General features: G+C 41.4%; 1 protein-coding gene across 1 annotated transcript in view; it reads left to right on the forward strand.

Moving 5' to 3' along the window:
• The window catches only part of ADGRV1 (adhesion G protein-coupled receptor V1), a 552,816-nt gene that overhangs the window by 504,544 nt on the left and 24,199 nt on the right, over window positions 1–24,073 (forward strand). The gene's annotated exons all lie outside the window — the stretch shown is intronic.

A 24,073-nucleotide genomic window follows, 5' to 3' on the forward strand; every position in this document is an offset into this window, starting at 1 on the left:
CTCCTGATGTGTTAATGTTGGCAACCATTAAAAGACAACTTTTAAATAGCGCGCAGGCCAATCACAACCTGTTGGCAGGCAGTGTTCAAGCTGCCAGTGTGGGCACCCCACTGCCCCCAGCTTGCCTAGCAGGTAGGCCCTCCCTGAAGGGGTTCCTCTGTCATCGTACGTGTGGATTGGGTGCAAGAAACCCTTTTTCGGCTTTGCTGTCACTGACACGTGTTTTTTTTTTAATACCAAACATTAAAAAAAAAAAAATCAGCCGTTTTAAGAGTTCTTGGACCCCTTTTCTGAACATAGTCTGGAACGAACCCCAACTCCTAGGGTGGCCGCCAGGATGAGCCATCCCCTCAAGTGACCTCCAGTCTGCAGCGCGTCCAAGAGGGGAGGAGGGGAGAGGCTGGCCCTTCGGGATGTTCTGGATGACTCCAAAACGGGCTTCAGCCTTGCTCGGATCGACAGCCTGAGAGCAGGCGGAGATCCAGTTAGCCGTGCTCGATGGGGGAAAGCACATGTCTGGCAAGTCAGGTCAGAACCTCCTCGGCTGCGCGTGGCAACCTGCGTGCAGTATGTCCATGCAGAAGCGAACGAGATGCTCCCGGAGACAGAGGAGAGAAAGCAGTCAGCGGATAGGGAGCGTGGGGAATGGTGGTTATCCCTGTTCCCCAACTGGAACTAAAAACAAGCTGTGAAAAATCAAAAGAAAAGTTCAGTCCCCGTGGGAAACGCTCTGGGCACCTTCTCTCCGAGTTCCTTGAGCATGCCCATCCATTCTCCAGGCTCTTGGAAATTTCCACCAAAAATAGAAGCAGTGCCAGTTGGTCCTGTGGCTGGGATGGAGACAAGAGACGATTTTTGTTCCACGTGGAGGAATAGGGCCTGTGAGCAGATGACATGGAGCAAGGCAAAAGACATGTCAGCACCCCCCATCCCCCGCCCCCGGGTTCATGGTTGTATTTCTTTATGGCGTGTGAGTTGGGCAAGCAATCTGATTAACCGAGTCAGGACCTGCAGTTTCAGCTTTATGGAGCTGCACTGCAAAAAATGCAGCTCAGCGTTTGAGACAATGTCATCTGTATCTTGTGTTTTTTCTTTCTTTTTTTTTTTTTTTAATTGATTCCCCCCCACCACCAAAGAGGCAAGGATGACATCAGCCAAATATGTGAGACAGGCTCATCTAATTAAAATTGTGTTTATTTACTTGTTATTTGAGAAAGAATATGAAGCATGCTTGTGAGACATTTGTGTCTGGAAAGAGTTGAGCAACTCCAAAGCTGTAGCGTGCGGCCATTGGTTAGAAATTGCTAAATTATGTTTCTTTATTTTCCACGAAATGTCAAATGTTGTTCTTTTGCTTCTATAAAGGTCAGTATGGCTGAAAGAGGGGGGAAAGAATGAAACTTGGACCATTTACTTGTTATTGAACTTCAGAAGTGTTTTATTTACCAGTAAAATTAAATCAAGAAATGTTTTCCTGGCTCTGAAACAAGAGAGACTAGATTGCAATAAAGTTAATGACTTTGTGTGACTTTCCTCTTCTTTCTGGGCCTTTCAGTGAAAAAGCAGGGAGAAAACTGGTTTGACAGGGAAAGTTGTTGATGATTACTCTGCATTACACATATATGTGGAATATATATTGTGTTGCATAGGTCAGGTGTCTTCATTGTTCCCTTATGTTTTTCTCTGCTTTGATGTTCCTGAACAGAATATAGTTGTGGAAATAAAATTATCTTTACTGAAATATTTCATAGGCATTTTCCAATTGCTAACCAGGGCCTTGCTCCTCAAGCAGAGAAGCCGTCTCCTGTTTATAACTGATGATATATACAACTGGGCATATGCACACAGGGCCAGAAAGAGAGAAAGCACTGTTTGTTCTAGGTTGGTTCCAAAGAACTATTGTTATTTATTAGCACTGTTTGATCTGGTCATGGTGCATTACCACCTCATACCTCTTTTTGGAAAACAAAAAAGTGAAAATAATAAAACAGCATTATTTAACAGTGAGAAACCATGAATTTCCATTGAGTTTACCTCTTCTAATCTTATTCTGAAAGTAGTCTGGCAAAATCCAGGTGAGGAAATGATCATTGCTGTCAGTGACAGAACACCTGCTAGTAACATTTTCAAGACTGTTGTTGCTGTTCAGCTGCTAAGTCATGTCCAACTCTTTGTGACCCCAGGGACTGCAGCATGCCAGGCTTGCCTGTCCTTCACTATCTCCAGGAGTTTGCTCAAACTCATGTCCATTGAGTCAGTGATGCCATCCAACCATCTCGTCCTCTGTCAGCCCCTACTCTTGCCCTCAGTCTTTCCCAGCATCAGGGTATTTTCCAGTGAGTCAGTTCTGTGCATCAGGTGGCAAAGTATTGGAGCTTCAGCTTCAGCATCAGTCCTTCCAATGAATGTTCAGAGTTGATTTCCTTTAGGATTGACTGGTTTAATCTCCCTGAAGTCCAAGGGTCTCTCAAGAGCCTTCTCCAGCACCACAATTCGAAGGCATCAATTCTTCAGCACTCAGCTTGCTTTATGGTCCAACTCTTACATCCATGAAGACAACACATGGCTACAGGAAAACTGATAACTTTGAGTATACAGACCTTTGTTGGCAAAGTGATGTCTCTGCTTTTTAATATGTTGTCTTGGTCTGTCACAGCTTTCCTTCCAGGGAGCAAGCATCTTTTAATTTTGCAGCTATAGTCACCAACTGCAGTGATTTTGGAGCCCAAGAAAATAAAATCTGTCACTGCTTCCACTTTCTCTATTTGCCATAAAGTGATGGGACCAGATGCCATGGTCTTAGTTTTTTGAAGGTTGAGTTTTAAGCCACCTTTTTCAATCTCCTCTTTCACCCTCATCAAGAGGCTCTTTAGTTTCTCTTCACTTTATGCCATTAGAATGGTATCATGTGCGTATCTGAGGTTATTGATATTTCTCCCGGCAATCTTGGTCCCAGCTTGTATGTAAAAGTGTATCTTTAGTAACTCCCCACTCAGCTTCCTATGTCTTTTTCCTTCTCTTGACTCTCTTACCCCACCCCTTAATTGCGCTTTGTTTTGAGTGGGACTCAGAGTCGTCTATGGGGTCGCACAGAGTCAGACACAACTGAAGTGACTTAGCAGCAGCAGTGTCGCTTAATCCCCCATGACAGTCTCAAGGTGCTAGTCTCAGCTGTGCCTCTTGCCAGGATATTTAAATCTTAAAAAGGGACCGTCCAGACCTCCTTCCATTTCTCCTACTCCTGGAGAGAAAGTGAATATAGTAAAACCCCTTCGCTTCCGTTATCCAGCTTCCAGGGTATGCAAATAGCAAGCACAAGCTCTTCACCACACTTCTTTGGTTCTAATCCTGGCTTGCCATTTGCTAGTTCTATGATTTAAGACGAGTTACTTAATGTACCAAGCTCCCCAAGTAGCTCAGTGGTAAAGAATCCGCCTGCCAATGCAGGAGCCACAGGAGACATGGGTTAGATCCCTGGGTTGAGAAAATCCCCTGAAGGAGGAAATGGCAACCTGCTCCAGCATTCTTGCCTGGGGAATCCCATGGACAGAGGAGCCTGGCAGACACCAGTCCGTGGGGTCACAGAGTTGGATACAACTGAAGCAACTGAGCACTTAACATACCCCTGTGCCTCAATTTCCTCATCTGTAAAGTGAGCATGGTAGTGGTACAGATCTCACAGTGCTGTTGTGAGGATTGCATGAGGCAATATATATGTAAAGCATTTCAGAGTGGTAGTACATAGTAAGCATTCAGTAAATGCTCATCTTTTGTTATTACTGTTATCCACTCCCATTTTACAAATTTTATTTCATCTGTGAATTGGTCTGTAATTGCTTCTCTGTTCCTGAGCTGTGAACTTTCCATAGTTAGCACTAGAAGATGTTTAATGTTAATTGATTGATTAATTTACTCTGTGTCAGGAATTATTATATGTACTTAACGTAAACCAATGAACACAACAGACCAAAATGCCTGCCCTTGAGAAACTTGTGTTTGGGTGGAAATGCAAGAAAAGAAAAGAAATGCAAAAAGAAAATCCTCCTCCTTCAGGGGAGTTCCCCAGCCCAGGGATCTAACTCGTGTCTCCTGCGGCTCCTACATTGGGCGTTGGGGGGTGGGAGGGATATATATTACAAATAAACATAATAAGGAAATTATGTAGCATATTAGAAGGTGATAAATGCGAGTTCAGGAGAATGAGGGGCAGGTCAGTGGGTTGCAGTTTTAAATAAGTGGTCATGGAAGCTCAGTGAGAAGATAAGTGATGACTACATCTAAAAGTTAACAAAGGAAGGTCCAGCTTCATTTGCTTTTACTTCCTTGTCTATTTATTTTTTAAATTTAAAAAGTAGAAGATTTTAGCTGTATTTTTTGAGTAGCCATCAGTGAGTTCCATTATATTATCAGCATTGCAAACTGAATGTCTCTTAGACTAGCTCTTTTGATGTATTTTTTTGGCCTTTATCCTGAAATTTCCCATCGCATTTATTTTCTGGTGCATTTGTTTTGAGTTCATCCATCCAAAAGCACCACAAAATTAATTTTTAAAGATATGTGTCTTGCTTTTCTCTCCCAGGTAAGTGGGGTTCATATTAGGTTCACAGTGTATAGTTTCAATTTCACTTTAGGCCAGTCTAGTACTTCTGCATCAAAAGAAAGTTTAAACTTGTTTGCTTCACATCACTTACCAAAGTAGGAGCACGGTGAGCCAAACTAGAACAAAAATAACTAGATCTGGAGATTGAAGAAGTTCCAGGCGTGACTTTACCGTGGCTGTTTAGAAAGCGTTTTCTCCTGTAGTGCAGATGCCTGAAGGAGAAGGCAATGACAACCCGCTCCAGTACTCTTGCCTGGAAAATCCCATGGACAGAGGAGCCTGGTGGGCTGCAGTCCATGGGGTTGCACAGAGTCGGACACGACTGAGCAACTTAGCAACAGCAGCAGCAGCAGCTGCCTGAGGTTCACTTAAGGATAGAAAAGATGACAGAGGAACAAAAGCAAAATGGAGTTTTCCTCCCCCCCAAAAAAAATCTGTTCATTACAAACTTCAGCATTCCTTACATTCAGCAAGGAAGAAAAATTTTAGATGGACTGGTTTTAGTTCAGGGGACGTACATAAAAAAAATTTGACTCCAAAGTTTTCCATATAACTCTCTTATATTTGAGTTTGTGTGAGTTTAGATAAATGAACATCAAAAGGGATGTTTTCATTGTTTTATATTAAAATTAACCTTCCCTTCGAATGGGAAGTTTGCAAGCGTCTGCAACTGGGACAGTCCCTCAGCGATGTGGAGTTTCAGCCCCTTTGTTGTGGGCAGTGCAGACCTCAGAGTGAACAAAACTTCATAGATAAAACCAACAGAGGAAGGAGCATCACAACACTGCTTTTCTCTGTACTTCCTATTCAAGTGTTGACTCTCAAGACACGCCTCCCCTGAATCTATCTATGGGAGGAGAGAGGAGCGACCCTTGATGCTCCCTGAGTGTGTTACTTCCCAGGCATTTTCACCTATGGGCTGCTGACATGATATGTAAACACTGGCCTTTAAAAGTGCCTATCGTTTGCTCTGAGTAGGTCCTGTTAAGTAACACTGTTGGCCCTGAAAGTGGGCTCTACCATGCTCTCTGCATGGATCAGGAGTCTAGTTAGAAGATACAGTGGAAGCTCTAATTTTGGAGCATCACAACACAGCATTAGGAGATGGGGAATCCTGAACGCACTGAAAATCCCCAAGGTCCAGAGAGAGTCAGGCAACACTACTCTTTTTCAAAAAAGTTTTTTAAAGACTTCTTATTTTGTGTTGGTGTATAGCCGATTTACAATGTTGTGTTAGTGTCAGGTGAACAGGAAGGGACTCAGCCATACACATAAATGTATCCATTCTTCCCCAAACTCCCCTCCCATCCAGGCTGCCGCATAACACTGAGCAGAGTTCCACGTCAAGCAACACTAGTCTTGATAAACTACAGGGAAGAATTGGGGATTTGGAATCAGGCCCAAGTTTGAATTCCAGGTTCAATGCCATCCCAAAGTCCCAGTAAATGAAATAGTGCACATAAAGTGCTTAGCTCAGCATTTGGCACATAAGTGGACACTCAATAAAGGGTAGTTTTACTATTTAAAAAAAAAAAAGAGAGAGAGGAAGAGAAGGGTTACATGGCCTTAAATAAGTCTCCAGATTTATTTTAAGTAAATGCATTTTGTGCTAAAGCTTTTCCTGGTAACCAGGTCACCGAAACACGGAAAGCACTATTGCTAGGGCATATTGGCTAGAATGAACAAATACAGCAATTACGGTTTTTACAGTACAGAGGGGTTTTATTTCATTCCCATCTCCTTGCCTCCCACCACACTACTATGTTCATGTGTAAGCATGTTCCCCTTTAAAATTTTTTTCCCAAATCTTACTTTTCTTAAAGGATCCAGCACTAAATGTCCCACTTCCCTGAAACCTTCTGTGCCTCACTAGTTTACTGTAATCTCCTGATGCCAGGCCCCACATTCTGTTCTGTATTTTCACTCTCTTGGCATATCCTCCACCACCTGGGGCTCTTTCCCAACCAGTTCCCTGAAGACCTACTCTTCCACTTCTTTTGTACTGCCGGAATGCTTAATTACAGGGCTGGCAGAAGGTCCTCGGTAAATTCTTGTCGAACTAAATCTCTTATTTGAAATTTCCAATATCTCCACTTCTCTCCCACAGACCTCCTCAATTTAGGGGAGTCTCTTGAAATGACTCACAACTTTTAGCGCCTCATCCCAAGCTGACCTTTTCAAATTATTTACACGCTTCATAGTTTTCCAGCATGTACTACCAACACATTTATATTAAAAGAACATATTTCGTTATCATGCATTGGCCCTAAGACGTGTGTGATAGCCAGCCGCATTGTTCCACTTAAGAGCTATTTTAATAGCTGAAGGTTACATGCTTTGCCACAAATCATCGACTTCGTGGCGGGGTCAGGGGAAGAAGGAAAGATAGCTTTCCAGGGCAGTCGGGTGGCCTTAAGCAACCAGGAAGGTGAAGTCGGTGCCTCAGCTAACTCACTCAGTTTACTGGAAGTGCATATTTTCCACGTGCCAAATTCAGTAAGTCATGGAGCAAATGTTTATTTTGCTAGGCTTTGAAAGGTTGCTTCGCTTCTTGTAAGTTTTCTCAGTGGAAGTATTCCAAGATGTGACTTAATCTATGTTTGCAGCATTGAACTGGAAACAGGATTTGTTATGGGACTTGGCTCTGTCATTTATGGCCCACTTTTGTAGGGAAGGTGCGCGGAAACAACAGGAGAAATGCCTGGTGTTTGAACAGTTGTGTCTCTCAACAAGAAATATACTAATATTACTATATCTTTTTTTCATGTTACCAAGATTTTGGTTTTCCACCATGTGAAGGGAGCCATCCAACGTTACAGAAGAGTCATGTGTTCATCTTGTAGATTATTTTCACTTATTTCCAGAATTACAGTAACCAAGTAACCAACCCATGGGGTCACCTCCTTAGACTTCCCAATAACCTGGACAGAGTACTGTTTTGCACTTACCTGTAGCTATTATGGTTTGACTGTTTTTCTAAACTCCCTCAGGCCAGAGACAAGCCAGCCATCATCAGTCGGGAAGCCCAGTCGGGGCTATTATTACCCTTTGAACTTACTCTGTAGGCATCGTATAAAGCATTTGAGACTTTGTTTGTTAACTAATAATAACCTTATTAGATGTTTGATTTATTACAAAAGGGACTGCTTAACAGTTTGTAGCTTAGAAAAGCCCTCAGCTGGATAAATAGTCCATGTAGTTGCCCAGTAGACAAAGCCAAAGCAAGACTTACTGACAGTTTGAATCCTGGGTAAGAAATTAGGAAGCTAACTTCATAGGTTGACTCCAGCCCTTGCCTGAACCATTTCAAGTGTTTTTCTGTTTTTGTAATACAAATTTGGATTGTTTTCAAAATCAGCAGGCTGTCTTGCTGTTGATTCACCACCTGAACAACTTTATCAAGCCTTTCTTAAAGTCACTTCCCTTGTGGCTCAGCTGGTAAAGAATCTGCCTCCAATGCAGGAGACCTGGGTTCGATCCCTCGGTTGGGAAGACCCCCTGGAGAAGGAAAAGGCTATCCACTCTAGTATTCTGGCCTGGCGAATTCCATGGACTGTATAGTCCATGGGGTTGCAAAAAATTGGACATGACTGAGCGACTTTCACTTCACTTCACTAAAGTCACTCTGATTCTTGCACTCACTGGAAGTGTATTAGCTTTAAAGTGTTGAGAGTTCCTCAGCCCCACCCCCTAATGCAGCACTCTACAATGTTTTGGGTTGGCCAAGAAGTTTGTTTGGATTTTCCTATAACATCTTATGGGAAAACCAGGAGCAAACTTTCTGACCAACCCAAGAATGTAAAATCTAATCACACTTCTTGGTACTACAATTTTGAACAATCAACAGGAGTCATTTGGGGGTTTTTGAAGTTCTCATTGGGAACAGTAAGGTCCATTTAGTCACCATCTGTGATTCCCTTTAGTTGTAGGGTAAAAATAATGAGTTACATGCAGATTCAATTCAGTCTGATGTCTGAAGCGTCTCTGCCCTTCTCCAGCAACCAGTGGGCTGTTAAAGCATGGACGTGTTGTCTGGTCCTCTTGGGTACCTTCTTGTGCTGCCCTTTCCTGCTTCCTCCTGCCTGCCACGTGGCTTCCTAGTTGTTTTTAAAAACTCACTTAGAAGTCAACTCTTACAAGGGATCTTATCTTCTTACCCCCAACCACTTTTTGATGTCTTTCCTATGAGTTCCTACAATATGATTATTTTCCTGATTCATCTGCTATAATATCATTTGCTTTTGTTTTTCTCTCACTCACCTGGTGGCCACTTGAAAATAAGTGTTACCTGTCTTATCTCTTTTTCCAAACTCTTAACAACGCCTATGCTCAATAAATATTGAATAAATGATTGGATCCATGAATGAATGAATACTTGAATGAATGCTGAGAATAATGAAAGGTTTACTGTACCTTTCCAACATGTTGACTTATACTGGTGTATCCTAAATTTAAATGACTCTCTACATGACCAACCTCCCAACCCCCACACATACACACACTGGGGAAAAAGCTAGTAAAGACAGGAAAATCCACTCTGCTGTTCTTAAAGTGAATAGATAAGGACCCCACCAATGTCAGAATGGTCTATCCTGTGTTCCCAGGACTTAGAAGTTGAATAATCAACTTTGGGCAAATCTGAGAGGATTTATTGGGAAATAAAATTTCTGTTTCAGTTCCTAGAGGATTATTATGAAAACGAGGAGGCAAGGATTCTTTAATGTTAAAAAAATAAAATGAGACTTCTGTAATGAAAACCAAAAGTTATAGTATAGATGAAGAAAAACAGTAATCAGCCTAAAATAGAAAAAGCCTGAGTTTAAAATATTTAATTTTCTCTGGACTAAGAAATTGATGCAGACTGCTATGGGTGTTTTAAGATCCCAATTATTTGGACAGATGTATGTATGTATAGAATGTTTTGCTATTTAATTTATGAGTTAGAACTAACCCTAAAATTCATCTCCTTTATTTATAAACAAATACAGTTAACATTTACTAGAGATGTTCTGTCTTCTCTGACACATAAAATTCAGCTCTCTGTAACAAGAAGAACAAAAATTACCATTAAAGACCTATTTCTTAATTTTCCCCTGTTACCACTTTCACTTATCCAGGCCATGAGCCAGGCTAAATGAGAAAGCACTTTAGAAAGAAGGTATAATTCTTCCCTTCCTGTGAATTCTGTCATCACTTGCTGTGGTTGGATTCAGTAGTATCTTTATGATGTGTAGGAGGTGGAACTATTTGCTTTTTCTCAACTATTGAATATATTGTGCTCAAGTCACTTCAGTCCTGTCTGACTCCTTGCGACCCCATGGACTATAGCCTGCCAGGCTCCTCTGTCCACGGGATTCTCCAGGTAAGAATACTAGAGTGGGTTGTCATGCCCTTCTCCATTGAATGTATTGTAGAAACTGCTTTTATCTTTGGGGGTACCATAGATCAAAGTTTGATACTTAACTTTGCAGGCTCAACAATTCACACTTAACAAAGCTCCAGAAAGCTAATTCACTATTAAGTATTTATGATGTGTTAATTTACAGTGAGATTTGTGTGTGGCTGGGAAATAGACCACTTGTCTACAGAAAGTAAATTTGTAGAGTTAACCTTCTTTGTGATAGGCTTTAAAAGAACACAAAGTATCTGCAACTATGTTATGTTCTGCAACTATAGAAAAAAATCAAACTTTAATTCTAGAAAAATTCATATTAAATCCAGTCTACAGCACACGTTGATTTTGTACATGAGAAACTGGGACCCTATGTAGTGACGGAGCTGAGACTAGAATCCAGATCTTCTGGGTAGAGATCTGTGTACTTTTCACAGCCCCTGCTGTCTCCCTGATCTTAGAGTGAAATGAATAGTCAGCAGTTGGACCAAGAGATGGTTCAGATTCCTTAGTGACCATATATTAAGCTGGAAAAAAATACTCAAAAATAATATTTCCATTAAGCTGAAATCATCTGATAAAGCACCTTGTCTCCACTTTGGGTTGGAGGGACCAATAAATTTCTAAATTTAAAGATGGAAGAGGACATCAAGAAATAAAGTGTCTGGGTCACTGGTTAATGATGGAGAATCTCTGACAGATTCTTGTCTGTCTCTGGCTACCTAAATGATCCTTTGTCATTGGTTTTCCAAATATTTTGTCTTCATAGAACAAACTGCTAAATTTATTTTAACTACATTGTAGATCGGTGTGTCTTTAATTAGAAGATTCTCTAGAGTTTTTGATAAATTTTAATCTCCTTGTTACCTTCATAAGTAACAGATTTCCAAGTCGTATTTTAGGTTATAAGTGAAAAGATTTCAACAGGCACCCTCCCTCATCATTTATTCACTCAGAGACATCTATTATGTAGGTCATTGCATCAGGCTCTGAGCATGGCAGAAATGGTCCCAAACCAAACGTGAAAAATCACAGAGGCTGCTGCTACTGTGGGAGGCATATTTTAATAAGACAATAACACAGACCTTGTTAAAAATTGGATAAGTTCTACAGGAGAATACTGCAGGGTGCTATTTAAAAAAAAAAAAAACATAAACAGAAGAAAGTTATCTAAATTTGGGGGATTCCTGAGGAAGAGAGGTCAGATGTTGGCGTAAATGGGACCAGTAAGCCCAGAAGGGATTATGCATTTTGGAGGAGTTTTCTGGAGGGAGCAGCAGTGTAATGAAGTGGCTCTTAGAATTGTGCCTGGCCATCGTACCTTATGATATACCTTCATGGTTGGTTTAGTCACTAAGTCATGTCTGACTCTTATGACCCCATGGACTGTAGCCTGCCAGGCTCCTCTGTCCTTGGGATTCTCAAGGCAAGAATACTGGAGTGGGTTGCTGTTTCCTTCTCCAGGGGATCTTCCCAATCCAGGAATCAAACCCAGGTCTCCTGCACTGTAGACAGATTCTTCACCAACTGAGCTACAAGAGAAGCCCTTGAAAAGATGACCATGCAAAAAAAAAAAAAAAAGAAAAGATGACCATGCAAAGGCCTTGAAATCAGACTAATATAGCGGAATTTGAAGAGTGCAAGCTGAGTGGTGACAAGTGAGTTTGGAAAAGTGGATAGTCCATGTCATACTTATGAAACATAGCAGGATTGGGGCCTTTGTCTTAAAAATAGTGGTAAGCCTTAAAGGGTCGTAAGGAGTGAAGTGATGCTTCGTATTATAGAGAATTAATTATTGTAGGACAGGAGGGGAAGAGAGCAGGGGCAGGGTGATACGGAGTTTCTCGCCATGATGAAGGTGTGAAATTGTGGTAACTTTGGCTAGCGTATGAGCAATGGATTTGGAAAGAAGTCCAAGGTTCAAGAAATATTTTGGAGGTAAAATTGACGGGATTTGGTAATGGATTGGATTGGGGATGGGGAGGAGGAGAGAGAAGGGTCGTCCAAGGTGGTCCCCCTCCTGGGGACCGCAGTGTGTGTGGATGATCCATCCTAGGCAGCTCTTGGTGCTCTGCAGCCCAGCTGGTGCCATCTGGACTTCACCGTCACCTCCAATTATTCCACCACTCCAAGACAAGGGAAGCACAGACTGTTCTGCTTCCAGCCACTTCACACCTAGGTTTCCGAGCCTACTAAGGAAAACTGTGGGCTTGAAGAGGTTCCCAAATCCCTCTGAAGGAAGGCTTCATAGAGTTGTTCAAAGATTTTAATGACAGTGTTTGCAAAGCTCCTCATACAGTCCATGGCACATACAGAAATGCAGTGAGGTAGAAATTGCCTTTCCTCTTTGGTGTGCTGATTCTTGTATTTACACTTCAGGGAATCCCACTCACCTTGTCTGATTTGCTACTATAGTAAATAAGTATATTTTTAATCCAGCACTTATTTGATCAGGTTCTTGTGCAGAGGTCAGCTCCACCATACAGCTTATTAAAGATACATACTTGTTGTCAGTTAGGCCGTAATGGGTCTTCTGAGGCCAGAATCCAGTGTGTGGGGGTGGGGGGAAGGGAGTGTTTTCCACTTAGAACCAACTAGCAATTCTCAGGACACCAGGTATATATCCTACCGCAATTCTGACACTGTTATCTGGAGATTACATTAGATTCCTCAGGTTAAATGCTCAATCTTATGACTGCCCATCTCAGCACCTGCCTCCAACTTCGGATGTCAGTTGCAAGCTCAGGTTGTTACCTGCGCTTCTAACTGACTACAAATCCGGGATTCCCAAGACCCTCTCCTCAGTTCAGTTAATTGACTAGAGCAAAACTCAAAGACGCATTAACTTACAAGATTATTGGTTTATTATAAAAGGATATCAGGGGTAGCCAAATGGAAGAGATGCAAGAGCAAGTCATGGGAAAGGGGGAGAAGGTCCACCCCTCCTCCAGGTCCATCACTCTCCTTGAATCTCAGTGTGTTTGCCAACCTAGAAAGTCTCCCAACCAGGTCCTTTTGGGTTTTTATGGAAACTTCACTACATAGGCATAGTTGTTGAAATCACTGGTCATTAGCAATTGATTCAACCACCAGCTTCTCTCCCCTCCCTGGAGGTCAGGAGGTGGAACCGAAAGTGGCACCACTGTTATCTCACCCCATCCTGGTGCTTTCCAAAGGTCACCTCATTTACCTAACCGCAAACACCTTTACTATTATTCCTTTCCTCACTAAACAAATCTCCAAGAGTTTTAAGAACTCTGTGCCAGAATGGGAGTGAAGACCGAATATGTATTTCTTAATATAAATCACAGTATCATAGGCAATAACTCTGCTTGCAGCACCAGGAAGGTCCTTGCTCCATTCCTTAAAATGTAGCTACCACTTTTTTAAAAACAAAAGATAAATGCTCAGGAAGCCACTGCTTCAGCCTTCTATATTGAAGATTTGAAGTGAAAAAGACCACCAATAGCTGTTCCCTTCCTGTGAATTCTATCATCACTTGCTATGATTGGTTTCACTAGTATTTCACATCTGTGCAAAAATTATGTAGGAATGAGGAAATAATATGTACCCTACAGAGATATGTGTCCAAAATTCCTGAGGGGGGTGGGAATAGGCAAGCATAAAGCAGTCTGTTTTACCCCATGTAACGTGCAACGAATGGTATGATGTTTCTTGGGGTCCAGATTTTGTTATTATTGACAAATGAAACAAAGGGTCTCAATCATCCTTTTGCCATGTGATAGAATACATAAATTCACTATTTTTCACCAATAACATGTAAGTAAATATTTCTAGATTATTTTTATTAACTGTGCAAACATTTCCTTATACAAACTGAGAGTTTTCTCTAATATTTTTTCAATTATTTTTTTCAGAGAATATGAGGTTTCATTTCTTTGTCTTATAAATCACACATTTTCATTTGTTTATAAGATTTTTTTTTTTGGCCATGCCACATGGCTTGTGAGATCTTAGTTCCCCAACCAGGGATTGAACATGGGCCCGCTGCAGTGAAATCTCTGAGTCCTAACCACTGGACCACCAGGGAATTCCCCACATATTCATCTGTTCTGAAAATTACAGGCTAGCTTAGAATAATGTTGTAAAAAAGGGTGATAAAATTTAAAGTCAAGGTACAGACTGGCAGAGTAAAAGGACGTGCATTCATCTCCTTTGGTGAGAACACCAAAACTGCAAGTAGTTGTTGAACAGCCACCAACAGGAGGATGCTGGAACCCACCGAAGAAAGACACCCCACGTCCAAAGACAAAGGAGAAGCCGCAACGAGACAGTAGGAGGGACGTGACCATGGTAAAATCAAATCCCATAACTGCCGCATAGGCAGCCCACAGACGGGGAAGTTGTCCCACTGTTGTGAAGGTTCTGAGTCCCATATCAGGCTTCCCAGCCTGGGAATCCGGCAAAAGGGCTAGGAATCCCCACGGAACCTGACTTTGAAGACCAGCGAGATTTGATTACAGGACTTTCACAGGATTGGGAGAAACAGAGACTTGGAAGGCACAAACAAAATCTTGCACGCACCAGGACCCAGGGGCAAGGAGCAGTGACCCCACAGGAGACTTGAACAAGACCTACTTGCTGATGCTGGAGGGTCTCCTGTGACAGCCTAGGTCGGCAGTGGCTCACTGCAGAGATGGGGACACCGGCAGCAGAAGTCCTGGAGGTGCCCCCCTTGGTGGGAGCCCTCTTGGGGGTCACCATGAGCCCTACTATAGAGCCTATAGACTCCAGGGCTGGGATGCCTCAGGCCAAACAACTAACAGGGAAGGAGCACAGCCTCACCCCTCAGCCAACAATTGAGTTAAAGTTTTACTGAGCCTGGCCCTGCCCGCCAGCACAAGACCCAGTTTTTTCCCACCACCAATCCCTCCCATCAGCAAGCTTACACAAGCCTCTTTGCCTCATCCACCAGAAGGCAGACAGAAGAAGCAAGAACTAAAATCCTGCAGGCGGAATGAAAACCGCATCAGAGAAAGTTAATCAAGATGAAAAGGCAGAGGGCTATGTCCCAGATGAAGGGACAAGATAAAACCTCAGAAAAACAACTAAATGAAGTGGAGGTAGGCAGAAAAAAAAGAATTCAAATTAATGATAGTGAAGATGACCCGGGATCTCAGGAAAAGAATGGAGAAGAGGCAAGAAATGTTCACCAAAGACCTAGAAGAACTAAAGAACAAAGAAACAGGCAAACAGTACCCTAGAAGGAATGAAGGGCAGAATAGCTGAGGCAGGAGAACAGATAAGTGACCTGGAAGACAGAATGGTGGAACTCACTGCTGCAAAACGGAATACAGGGGAAAAAAATGGGGGAGGCAGGGAGGAAGGCAGCCTAAGAGACCCCTGGGACAACATTCATTAAATGCACCAACATTCGCATTATAGGGGTCCCAGAGGAGAAGACAGAAAGGAACCGAGAAAATATTTGAAGAAATAATAGCTAAAAACTTCCCTTACCTGGAAAAGGAAATAGTCAACCAAATCCAGGAAGTGCATAGTCCCAGGCAGGATAAACCCAAGGAGGAACACACCAAGACACATAGTAATCAAACTGACAAAAATTAATGACAAAGATAAAACACTGAAAGCAACAAGGGAAAAATGACAAATACCGTACAACGGACCTCTCATCAGGCTACCAGCTGATTTTTCAACAGAAACTCTGCAAGCCAGAAGGGAATGGCATGATATATTTAAAGTGATGAAAAGGAGTAATCTACAACCAAGAATACTCTACCCAGAAAGACTCTCATTCTGATTTGATGAAGAAATTAAAGTCAAAGTAGAAACTACTTTCTGCATTGAAAGATTTGCAAACGTACAAAATTTGGTGTTTGGAGTTTATTTCTTGATTTTAGCAAATTTTCTTCTTAGACATAGCTATTGCTTCATATACTTAAAACGTTTTAAACCAATAGAATAGTAAAAATGTATCATGCTTTCACATATACACCCAAGGGCTTTAAACATGTACACAGAGGGTTCAGTTTTTGTTGCAACTTAATAACCTATAAAAATTTGTGATTATATTCCCTCCCACCCTTACCTACTTGGGATCTGAGTCACAGGAGCAGCTTGCCAAGGAGAGCACTCCAATTTGTCTTCTAGCATTTCTGGTAAGGTGTATTTTAAAAAATGGCAGAGATGGTACAGCTATACCCATTTCTTGGTTAAGAGTAAGACATCAGTGCTGTTCATAGTGGGATCCTGATTCTTCTTGCCCTTATTTTTCAAGGCCCCAGATGATACAGATTGGGGGAAAACTTTATATATTCCTTCATCCACTCAACAAATATTTATGAAGCACTTGGTCTTAGGGTACGGTGCTGGGCTTATGGCAGTGAAAAAATCCAGTTGTCTTGATTTTGAGAAGTTGACCATCTGCAGTGTGATGTAGGACACCAGCTAGAAAACTGGCCGTGAGCATAGAGCATAATAAATGCTATGAAAGGGGGGAGTCTAGGGCGCAGGGACAGGGTGTTGGGTTACCTAACCCAGGATGAAGCGGAAGGGTAGCTGCAGAAACATCTCAGTGCCCTGGAGGAAGCTTGTACTTAAAGAGAAGGGCCAGCCAGCCTAGGGGAAGAAGAACAGCAAGTCCACAGGGCAAACCTGAGAAAAAGCACAGCTCATTTGGAGGAGCTGAAAGTGCCTGGTGGTTCATTTTGCCTGGAGCGTGGAGCCTGAGGCCGGGAGTGGTGACACTGAGGACCAAACCACCAAAGGCTTTATTATTAGCCGAGTTACAAGTTGTATTCTCTCTTCTGAAGGTACTGGGAACCGCTGAAGCAGTGACACCTCCCTTTTGTGAAATGACTCAGTGCAGAATACCCTATCAGTTAAAAAAAAAAAAAAACTGATGCTCAGGTCTTAAGAAAAATGGTTAAGACTTGTGTTTGTAATCACACTAAGGCAGAACAGCACCTTGGTTTGTGTTCTTCACCAGTTCTGGGAAAGAAGTGGTTCTTAGCCATGGTAAATATTCAACCACCAAGATCCTGCTTGGCTTCATAGTGTTACATTATTTCTCGGAACACGACTTTGTGGCAGGCTACCTCAACTGGTAGGAATGTGCTGTGCAAAGAAAGAAGCCAACCAGGTTAAGGATGAGACTAGCTTTCTGCAAACCCTTTTAGCATAAAAACAGTATCTCCTTATATTTATGAAGCACGTTTACAGTTTGCAAAAGCACCTAGCATTTGTTTTATCAGAGCCTTGTAATCCATTGAGGTGACAGGTATTGCTTCCCATTTTATAGATGAAGCTACTGGGGTGCATATAAATATAGCTGAATATAACAGTATTTAGCAAATAACAAAGCACTTTATCATACTAACTATACTAATTAGTATGTACTATTATGCTAATACTACCAGTTGCATATTCAATTCCAAGATATATGAATGTAAATTTCACTCTCTACAAGAGAATGGTTATAGCCAGTCAAGAAAATTAAGTTTAGGGATAGAATGAAATCCTTATTTATGTTTTTTGTTAAATTATCAATCTTAAGAATTGAGCTGTTCCTAAAAGAACAGAAGATAATAAATAGTGTTCTTCAGCTCAGTTGCTCAGCTGTGTCCGACTCTGTACCCCATGGACTGCAGCACACCAGGCCTCCCTGTCCATCAACAACTCCCAGAGTTCACTCAAACTCATGTCCATCGAGTCAGTGATGCCATCCAACCATCTCATCCTCTGTCATCCCCATCTCCTCCTGCCTTCAATCTTTCCCAGCATCAGGGTCTTTTCTAATGAGTCAGTTCTTCTCATCAGGTGGCCAACGTATTGGAGTTTCAGCATCAGTCCTTTCAATAAATACTCAGGGCTGATTTCCTTTAGGATGGACTGGTTGGATCTCCTTGCAGTCCAAGGGACTCTCCAGAGTCTTATCCAACACCGCAGTTCAAAAGCATCAATTCTTCTGCACTCAGCTTTCTTTATGGTCCAACTCTCACATCCATACATGACTACTGGAAAAGCCATAGCTTTGACTAGACAGACCTTTGTCAGCAAAGTAATATCTCTGCTTTTTAAGTGTTCTTAGGCTCCAAATATAAAACAGTATAATACCCATTTTGCTTCTTTTTATATTTGTTTTGGTCTAAGAAAAGAAATGCTCTATTTAAATTGTTCTTTAAAAAAAAGAAAAGGAAAATAATTAATTGACTTGACGATATGGTTATTCAAAGAGGCACCAACTAGAAAATTTATATGTTACTACCAGTGTAATATATATAATTGTGTTCTGAAATTTTGACTATGGAATCAACATGTGAAATTTAATCTTTTTCTTTCCTTTGACTTTCATCACAAGAGATAATATATGCCCATATGTGAAACATTCCAACTATTGCAGAATTGAAAATTTCTGTTGTGAAAGATTTTGGGAGTGTGGACCTGCATCTTAGGAGGTACTTTAAGCCACAGGACTTAATGTTATTTAGATGCTTCATATTTTCCACTCTAGGGTAAGATCTTTGAAATAGATATCCCATCTTTATCTTATTTTATGACTCACAGAATGTTCCATGTACTAGACACTCAAAAACTTTTCAAAGAATAGTATACAACCTTATTTTGTTGAAGAAAGGTAAAAATATTTGGAAGAATATCCCAATTTAGGTAAAGCCAATCACTGGACCCATCTTTCACTTCACTTATTTCCCCTTCAGGCAGCGTTCTGAGATTTAGGAGGCAGAGGAACTCCTGGTGGAGCTCCAAGCATTGAACCACAAGACTGGGCATGAAACGCTGGAGGAAGCACTCAAGCCTGTCTGTCCACTGCCTGCATGGAGCCTAAGTGCACTTCTTGGTGGGCATTCAGCTATGACATATGAACTTAATGAATGAATCAAAGATGGTTAGGAGAGAATTTAAATTGCAGACCATCCTTACATAAAGAGGGCTGGTTAGAATCTGGATTTTTATTAAGATTTAAGATACGCTCAATAGCTCTGCTGATTCAATCAGGATTTATTCCTCAGCGCTGGATCCTCTTGTGTGTGTTAGTCACTCAGTTGTGTCCGATTCTTTGTGACCCCATGGACTGTATGTAGCCCACCAGGCTCCTCTGTCCGTGGGATTCTCCAAATGAGTGGGTTGCCATTCCCTTCTCCAGAGGATCTTCCTGACCCAGGGATCAAACTGGGATCTCTCACATTGGAGGCAGATTCGTTGTCACTGAGCCACCAGGGAAGCCAGGATCCTTCTTGAGCCCTAACGTAAAGGAGGTGATGTTGATAAAAATGCTGAGACAACAGGCGAAACCAGGAATTTCTAACAAACCAGGGCTGTCTCAGGCAAACCAAGATCTAAGGTTTCTTCAGCTATTGCCCAACTGTAAATCCAACCTTCAGCTCTTTTTCCCAACAAAATGCTTACATATGGAAACATGTCCTTACATAATTAACGGGTTGGGGAAAAATAAACCCTCTCTAGAAACTGTAGTTTTAAGAAAGTTTATATCCAAAATAGAGTGGTGATTTCTGAGTCTTAAGATTTGGGGATGAGGAGTGGCTTCTCTGTATTTTATTTCCTTTTCCCCCTTCTGCAATAAATATTAACAATGAATGGGCTGCTTTAAATTATTGCTCTTTAAAATTTAAATATCCATACATTTTAGAAATTTGTTAGTAAATTAGCTTTTCTATAGAGCATTACTGGAGATATCTTAGTATCCTTGTTTCTAGAAAATTGCAACAAAAAAGTAGAAAATGATTTCTCCCTACTAAGTAGCTCAGTAATCATCAGAAAAGAGTATTTGAAAATAGTAACAATATTTTGAGAATATGTAATATGGGCTTCCCTGGTGGCTCAGTGGTAGAGAATCTGTCTGCCAATGCAGAGGCCTTGAGTTCAATCCTTGGTCCATGAAGATCCCCTGGAGAAGGAAATGGCAACCCACTCCAGTATTCTTGCCTGGAGAATCCCAGGGACAGAGGAGCCAGGCAGGTTATAGTACACGGGGTCACAAAGAGTCAGACACAACTTATCAACTGAATAACAATAACAACAACAATATGTTAGATAGTTCTTCAGTTCAGTTCAGTTCAGTCGCTCAGTCGTGTACAACTCTGCGACCCTATGAATTTGCAGCACGCCAGGCCTCTCTGTCCATCACCAACTCCCAGAGTTCACCCAAACTCATGTCCACCGAGTCGGCGATGCCATCCAGCCATTTCATCCTCTGTCATCCCCTTCTCCTGCCCTCAATCCCTCCCAGCATCAGGGTCTTCTCCAATGAGTCAACTCTTCTCATGAGGTGGCCAAAGTTTTGGAGTTTCAGCTTCAGCATCAGTCCTTCCAATGAACACCCAGGACTGTTTTCCTTTAGGATGGACTGGTTGGATCTCCTTACAGTCCAAGGGACTCTCAAGAGTCTTCTCCAACACATCTGGAATTATTGATTTCTGTTTACATGTTGTATTAACTCATATCTGTAAATGTAAAGATTCCCAGAAGTGTAGTAACTCGGAGTTTTTATCTGCTGGTGAGATATCTCAGAATTTGCCAGTCTTACCAATTGTGATAAATCTCTTTCTATCTCCTCAGTGCAAAATTTATACCTGTTTCCAGTACAGTGGATCATAAGATGTTGAGTTCCACATTTCTATAAAAGTCTACACGGACTGTGTCCTTATTTTGGAATTGACTCATCCAAAAATATTTCTAAAACAAGGCCGTTTAGATCATCTTTGATATTTGACTAACCATGTTATGATGAAATGCATAATTTCTTCAAAGCTTACTAGATTTTTTTTTCCTTTCGAAAGCAGCATAAAAGATGTAGAAGCCCAGTAGTTATGAGTCATTGGCTGGCTGGCTACCTTCAGCAACCTGTGGGACAGGAATAAGTCAAAAGTACAAAAAATTGGGCATCTCCCAAAGGGACCTCGGTATCAGAGGTGACCTGAAATTGGCAGGAAGAGACACCCATTGTAGCAAATGTGAAATTGTCAACATTCATTCAATATCTTCAGATGGAACGCCTGAAGTTCACAGTGTAAAGGTATTAAACTCTGTGCTCTGCAGTCTTTTGCTCTGAATGAGAATAATAATGAATTGAAGTGGGTAAAGTGGAGGGAAGAAAACTCCCATCCAGTGTCAGCATGTAGATTTGTCAAACTGGCTGATCTCATGTCATGAGTCAGATCATTCTCTGACCTCAGGTTACCCTTTTTCTTGACAACTCTGTGTATTAGATATTTAAATCTCTTCTTACTGCTCTCTGGATGGGATGACAATAGACTGAAATACATAATATATAGTGCTATCACGGGACAAGTCCTCTTAGGATAGGGAATGATCTGCTTGAGTTTTTCCCAGATAATGGTTGCATCTGCAGTGACAAAAAATGGCTCTTTTCACGTCTTCTTAACATCTGTGTATAGTGATGTGGACCCCCTCACCCTCCTGGAGCTGAGTCTTGTCTTGGGGTCCCCAGTGTAGTCAGTTGTGGCTGGCCTCTCATCTGACCTGCCTGACCAGTTGGTAGTTCCTTGTTTACTTAAGTGATTCTTCCTGTTCATGTCCTGCAGCTGTGCTGAGTCCTGAGCACTCAGCATTTTCCTCTACATTCAGTGTCTTCCTTAAAAAAAATCATACACCCACAATGGCTTCAGCTTTTAACAGTGCACAGCGATTTCTGCACTTAAGTCTCTAACTTTCTCTCTAACTTTCTCCTGACCTCCCATCTGGTACTTACAGTGATCATACTTATTTTCATATCAATGTGGGTGATATTTCACTTAGTTTCCACAGCAGAATGATCCGTTCTCTTTCTTCTCTTACTTTTATGGGCTCCAAGTCAATTTTCCCTTTTCGTCATCATCAGCCCTTTTCTTTGGTCGCCTGTCACTGTCCAGACAATTAAAATGAATCCATAGAGTTGTTAACAAATACCTGAATGCTAAATTTTGGAGGACTGTTGAAAAGGCAATTTAAAGGATTCTGAGCAAAAGCTGTGTTGGAAAGTTCTCACCATGTTTTTTGTTTGTTTTTAATTTTTGGCTGCACTAGGTGTCCATTGCTGCATGGGCTTTCTGTCAGTTCAGTTCAGTTGCTCAGTCGTGTCTGACTCTTTTCACCCCATGGACTGCAGCACACCAGGCCTGCCTGTCCATCACCAACTCCTGGAGTCTACCCAAACTCATGTCCCTTGAGTCGGTGATGCCATACAACCATCTCATCCTCTGTTGTCCCCTTCTCCTCCCGCCTTCAACCTTTCCCAGCATCAGGGTCTTTTCCAATGAGTCAGTTCTTTCCATCAAGTGGCCAAAGTATTGGAGTTTCAGCTTCAGCATCAGTCCTTTCAATGAATATTTAGGACTGATTTCCTTTAGGATGGACTGGTTGGATCTCCTTGCAGCCCAAGGGACTCTCAAGAGTCTTCTCCAACACCACAGTTCAAAGGCATCAGTTCTTTGGCACTCAGCTTTCTTTATAGTCCAGCTCTCACATCCATACATGACTACTGAAATAACCATAGCTTTGACTAGGCTAGACAGACCTTGTTGACAAAGTAATGTCTCTGCTTTTTAATATGCTCTCTAGGGTGGTCATGGCTGTGGCAAATAGGGATCGCTCTTCATTGCAGTGCTTGGGCTTCTCATTGAAGTGGTTCCTCTTGTTGCAAAGCACAGGCTCTAGAATGTTCAGCTTCCAGGCTCCAGAGCTGGCTCAGTAGTTTGGGCACACAGGCTTAGTTGCTTCATGGCAGGTGGAATCTACCCAGATCAGGGATTGAATTTGTATCCCCTGTATTGGCAGGCAAATTCTTATCCGCTGTGCCACCAGGGAAGTCCTCTTATAGTGTTATGGATGGCTTTTTCATTTATAAATGTTAGGAGAAGTAAAAAGGAGAATAATATTTTATGACCTGGGAAAATTGTATGAGACAAATTTCAATGTAGTTTCGACAGAGACCATATGCCCTCCTAAGTCTAAAATATTCACTATGTGACTGCCTTCAGGAAAAGTTTGCTGACTCCTTGGTTTAAAAGATAAGCATTCACTTTATTAAAACAGCAAATTCAAAACCCTATTTTGTTCTTCAGCCTTTAAGAAACCAGGTGACTACACACTCATGAAACCACAGTCAAGACAGAGAACATTTCCATCTCCCCACAAAGATTCCCCAGGCCGCTCTGCAGACCATCCTTCCCTTTGCTCCGATAGCCAGGGAGCCACTGATCTGCTTTCTGTCACTGTATAGTAATTTGTGGTTTCTAGAATTTTGTATAAATAGAATCATACTGTGGGCACTTCTTTGTGACTGACTCTTTTATCCAGCATGCTGATTTTGAGATTCATTCATGTTTTTAGACGTATCAGTGATTTGTCCTATTTGCTATTATAGGCTTTTTTCAGCTTTGTTTAGGTATAATTGACAAATAAAATGATAATATATTTAAAGTGTTCATCTTGCTGATTTGCCATGTGTGTGATTTGCTCTAAGTGTACAAAAGGGCTGATTCTGCTTGACTTGCTACAGACTTACTATTAGACAAGACTATTAATAATAATAAACTTTTGCATAATCTGTTCTGCATAGAAAAACCATCCCAGAAACAAGAAAACAACTCACTTTAACTATTTTATTATTGTCATTGTTATCATTATTAATAATAATAGTATTTTTACAGATTCTGGGTATTTCCAGTTCCCTATGACAGAGATTTCTCAAAGTAAACCAAAAATTATTTCAAACTATGTTTTAAGGTTCTTGTAAATATAACAGTGTTTAAATAGTCATGGTACAGTTTGGCAATTTTTGTAATTTCAGTTAAAACTATTTTTCATGTTCAAAGCTTAATCCAACTCGAATCTCTTCTCCACTTTCTATTAAAACCTTTAAAAATTACCCTCCGATTCCAAACCTCTCCTCCACTCTTTAGTTCCGCCTCAGTACTCTTATGATCACTTTCAGCCTTGTCTGTTCTCAGTCCTGCCACCCAACTCAGTATGTCCTTCTGAACATGTTCTTATCTGGAAACTCTCAAAGCAGGGTGTTGGTGGGGTCAGGGGTTTGTGTTGTTGTAACTTTACAGAAAAAAAAC

Source organism: Ovis aries, chromosome 5 (genome assembly GCF_016772045.2).
Source record: "Ovis aries strain OAR_USU_Benz2616 breed Rambouillet chromosome 5, ARS-UI_Ramb_v3.0, whole genome shotgun sequence".
Taxonomy (NCBI): domain Eukaryota; kingdom Metazoa; phylum Chordata; class Mammalia; order Artiodactyla; family Bovidae; genus Ovis; species Ovis aries.